The sequence below is a fragment of the Hypanus sabinus genome, chromosome 29 (assembly GCF_030144855.1).
Source record: "Hypanus sabinus isolate sHypSab1 chromosome 29, sHypSab1.hap1, whole genome shotgun sequence".
NCBI lineage: Eukaryota > Metazoa > Chordata > Chondrichthyes > Myliobatiformes > Dasyatidae > Hypanus > Hypanus sabinus.
In genome coordinates this window covers 5,257,404-5,262,822 of record NC_082734.1, presented here as the reverse complement: position 1 = coordinate 5,262,822, position 5,419 = coordinate 5,257,404, and positions in this window count along the sequence as shown.

Below are 5,419 nucleotides of genomic sequence, written 5' to 3'. Positions count from 1 at the left end.
TGAAAGCACATACCACCAGGTTCAAGGGCAGCTTCTATCCTGGTGCTATCAGACTCTTGAATTGACCTTTTGTATGGTAAGATTGACTCTTGGCCTTGCAATCTACCTTGTTATGACCTTGCACTTTATCGTTTACCTGCATTGCACTCTCTCAGAAGCTTTTACACTTTATTCTGTGTTGTTCTTGTCTTACCTTATTCTAGCTCAATGCACTGTGTAATGATTTGATCTGTATGAACATTAGACAAACTTTTCACCATATCTTGATACCTGTGACAACAATAAGCCACTACCAGTGTCTATTTTATCCTGATGAGGGATCTCATTCTAAAATGTTGATTCCTTATTCCTTTACGTGGATGATGAGTCCCTCCAGCATTTTGTCTGTGTTTCTCTGTATTTTCAGTGTCTGCAGACTCCGTTGTGTGTCTGAATTTTGCTCGACCCTTGAATCACGTTGTGTGGCTGTCCATGGTGCTGAAATCTCCCGTTCTAACCCGCACAGTCTCTGGGGTAGGTCCAGAAAGCCACGATAATGAAATATGCTTCTGCTCCACGAGTGCTCAAAGTGACAACGGAGAATTTGGGATGTTATTGAGAACAATAACTCAAAGCATTGGGAGCACAGAGGGATCACGTGTAACCATTTGATGGTATACACTAATTTATAACATCTAAACACAAGAAGAGTAAGAATTTCAAGTTGTATCCTGTATGCATTCTCTGATATTAAATTAAACCATTGAACATGTGACAATAATAAAGAAATACCAATTCCCATAACTAAAACCTTCCTTTCCAGGCAACGTCCTTCATGGTTTGGTTCAACTCATTACTTCGTGAGGTTTACTCATCTCTGCACCCGACAGTGGCTGTGGCCTGCAACGATCGCAGTGTGGCCTCACCTTTGTGAGCTTCAGTTCTGAATGCTACTCGCTTACTTTTACTGTTTGCACATTTTGTTTTTCTTTAATTCTCTTCTCTGCATGTTGGGTGTTTGGCAGTCTTCTTTTGTTTTAATCGGTTCTATTGGGTTTCTTCGTTTTGTAGCTGCCTGTAAAAAGACAAATCTCAAGGTTGATAAGGTATACATACTTTGATAATAAATGTACTTTGACTTGCACTGTCTGAACAGTCACATCTATCCTAAAGTATGATGATCAGAACTACACTTTTTTTTGGTGGGGTACTAAAGGATCACAGATGGGTTGCATCGGTTCATGATTCATGCTAACCATTTGATGAAAGTCTAATTGGAAAAGGCACCATCTTTTGGATAATAAATATGAGAAAGTCTGCAGATGCTGGAAATCCAAAGCAATACACTGGAGGAACTCTAGGTCAGGCAACATCTATGGAAATTAATACATAGTCAATGTTCCGGGCCTTCAGGACTGTAAAGGAAGGGGAAGATGCCAGAATAAAAGGTGAGTAGTGAGGAAGGAGACTAGCCAGAAGGTGGTTGATGAAGACAGGTGGGTAGGAAAGGTAAAGCACTGGAATCTGGCAGGAGTGGACCATGGGACAAAGGGAGAGAGGAGGGACAAAGTGGGAAGTGATAGGCAGGACAGAAAAGGTAAGAGATCAGAGTGGGGAATAGAAGAAAAGGAAAAGGGGCGGGATTTTTTTCACCAGAGGAGAAATTGTTATCTATTCCATCAGGTTGGAGGTTACCCAGATGGAATATAAGATGTTGGTCCTCCACCCTGAGGGTGGATTCATCTTTGCACAAGTAGAGGCATGGACCAACATGCCAGAATGCGAATGGGAATTGAAATTAAGATGTTTGGCCACCAGGAAGTTCAAACTATTTACCTGCTCCATTTGTGGAGGAATCGGCAATTCCCATATTCATTACCTATTTCAGAACCCACAGAGCCTGAAATGGAGTAAGCCGCCCTTGAATCCAAAAGATCATCTAAGGAGAGGAATTGCTTTTGTTAAATAAATAGATGAGATACTATTATGCTCTACATGCAATCTTGTTAAGTCAGCAGTGGGTTGTTTTGAATGGTCCAGAAGCAGCATCTGTGCCTTCGGCACACCAAGTCAAATGCAGCACAGGTTAGGAATAAAGATCTTCTTCTCCTTGAACCCATTACCCCTACTGGGGCACAGGCCATTGACTGAAGCTCACTCGGAGTCCTTTGTCCTGGGTTGATCACCCCTGTGGATTCTGCTTTCACCACACAACTTCATACACCTACTAGGCCAAGATTCTTCCTCTCCCAGGGATGAACTCTTTGGAGGTTCTGTTAGCGTTTCTGAAACTCTGGGCGTTTATGGAACGAGGTTGTGAGCCCCATGCCGAGCCCCCCTCCTTTCGCAGCCGAGCTTGGGGCCATCAATGGTGGAAAGGATATCAGTGGAAAAACAAGATGAGGGAGGAGTCCAGGTTAGCTTTACAGTAAAGTTTACACTGGTTGTTTAGTTGTTGCCCATCATATCTGACGATGACAGGAAACCCGTGCGAGAGAGATTTTAAAGTCGAAAGCCCTTGATCTCAAAGCTCCACTCTCCTGATCTCGTAAGTCCGGGTCCCGAGGTCTGAGTAGGCATCACAATTGGGGTCTTCCTTGGTTGCAGTGGATGACCATGACTTCTTCTGTGCCTCGTTAAGCTCTTTACTCTCCACGGAGGCTGCAGATCTCCTTCCTGGCCGTTGGATCTTCATGAAGACCTCTTCTACCAGTCCGCCAGAGATGACTTTGCATACTAGGACATGCAAGTCCCTATCTCACTGGCTACCTTCACCTGGGTTAGCCAACTTGCAGGTCATGGGTTAGATACTGACTAAATCATTCCCTGCTCTATTCCATGGACGTTCCCAGTGTCAGTACAAGATACATTATGTAAAATGCAAACATGAGGAAATTTGCAGATGCTGGAAATTCAAGCAACACACACAAAATGCTGGTGGGACGCAGCAGGCCAAGCAGCATCTATAGGGAGAAGCAATGTCGCGTCCATCTCCCTCTGGTGCTCCCCTCCTCCTTTCTTTCTCCCTAGGCCTCCTGTCCCATGATCCTTTCCCTTCTCCAGCCCTGTATCCCTTTTGCCAATCACCTTTCTGGCTCTCAGCTTCACCTGAGAGCCTTCATTTCACCTGAAGTGATAGTTCTTCTCCTATCATTTCACATTTTCCTCTCCCCCTCCCACTTTCAAATCTCTTACTATCTTTCCTTTCAGTTAGTCCTGACAAAGGCCCGAAACGTCAACATTGCAGGACTCAGCAGGCCAGGTTTCGGGCCGAGTTCCTTTCATCAGAGTTCTGTCGACTCCTCTCCATTGATGCTGCCTGGCCTGCTGAGTTCCTCCAGCATTTTGCGTGTGTTGCTCTGGCTTTCTTATGCTCCTCTACACGACCCCTGATTCTGAAACCTGGGATAATACAGAACAAAGCTTCCTCTACACATTTCCATTAAGTGATACCCAAGCACCTAAAGAAAAGACTGAGCATGGAGTTGTTAACACCCCTCAACACTGTCCTTTGCCCATCAAGCGCTGAGAAGGCAAAGGCTATATGTGTAAAGCTTCCTCTAGCGTCTGCACTCTCACATCAAACTCTCCTGGAGAATGGACATTTATCGAAACATATTGGAGGCAGGGGAGTGAGAACAAAGGTGTAACAACACAGACTTTGAATGACAGCAAAATAAACTAGATTTGTTCTAACACTTCATCAGCCCACATCAGTCACTGTCTGCTTAATTTCTTCTTTGTATCTGGCCCTAATCCCTGACAAGTTTTGCCTTTTCATTTTTGTTTGCTATTATTGAAGCTCCCTCAGTCCCCACTGCAGTTTTATCAAAGCTAAACCCAGTGCCCAGGCTAAAATACCTCCTCTGGTTAACACCTGCATTCACAGTGGTGCTAGAGAGTTTGTGAACCCTGTAGAATTTTCTCTATTTCTACGTAAATATGACCTAAAATGTGATCGGATCTTCACATAAGCCCTAAAACTAGATAAAGAGAACCCAATTAAGTAAATAACACAAAGCATTATACTCATTCATTTATTTATTGAGAAAAATTATCCAATATGTGCTATGCACCTCCTTTTTTCCTTCACCACTGCCTCAATATCTCTTGAAAAACATCTATTCTGACAGGCACCTACGAAGCTTTGTACTCACAAAATTTCATTTTTGAAACTCTTACTTTCCAAGTACACCTTTGCCAGAAAACAGCCTGTCCCAACACACACTTAACAGATCCTTTCTAATTCCATCAAAATTGGCCTTTCTCCAGCTCAGAATCTCAACCTGTGAACCAGACCTAGCTTTTTTTCCATATTTACTTCGAAACTAATGGCATTATGATCACTGGATGCAAAGTGTGTCCCACATAAACTTTTGTAACCTGCCTTGTCTCATTCCCTAAAAGCAGATCAAGTGTCGCATAGTCTCTCACGGGGACTTCTATGAACTGATTAAGAAAACCTTCCTGAACGCATCTGACAAACTCTATCCCATCTAATCCTTTTATAGTACAGTAAGGGGTTCCCAGTCAATTACGTGGAAAGTTAAAATCACCTACTATAGCACATTATGTTTCTTGCTGTAATCTGTGATCTTGCTACACATTTGTTCCTCTAAATTCTGAGGACTGTTGGGTCCTCTATAATATAACCCCATTAATGTGGTCACACCTTTCTCCAGTCTGTCCTGACTGGGCACTGCTGTGACATTTGCCCTGACTAATAACGCTACCCCTCTTCCTTTAATCCCTCCCACTCTGCCGCATCTAAAACAACAGAACCCCAGAATATTGAGCTGCCAGTCCTGCCCCTCCTACAACCAAGTCTCACTAATGGCTACAATGTCATAATTCCAGGTGTTGATCCATGCCCTGAACTCATCTGCCTTTCCTACAAGACTTTTTGCAGTGTAATATACCCAGCTCAGGACACTAGACCCACCACACTGACCCTTCTCATTCCTGAATTTGTCTGAGGTTTTAACACCATCTTTCTCCAGAACCACTCCACTGTCTGTTCTGGCACTCTGGTTCCCATCCCCATGCAACTCTTCATTTATGAATTAATGAAGTGTTAATGAAATAATGAAGAGTTAATTGCTGTTCTGGTCACTTACTAACCGGAAAGATAGCAATAAGATTGAAAGAGTAAATTTACAAGGATGTTTCCAAGACTTGAGGACTGGTGTGAAAGGGAAAGGTTGAACAGGTTAGGACCACCAGGACTACGTTCACATTCCCATTCGGATATGTCCATACACGACCTCCTCTACTGCCATGATGAGGCCAAACTCAGGCTGGAGGAGCAACACCTCATATACTGCCTGGGACAGCCCCTTGATATGAACATCGAATGCTTCAACTTCTGGTAATTCCCTCCCTCTCCCTTCCCCCATCCCATTTTCACTCTGCCTCTTCTTCCAGCTGCCTATCACCTCTC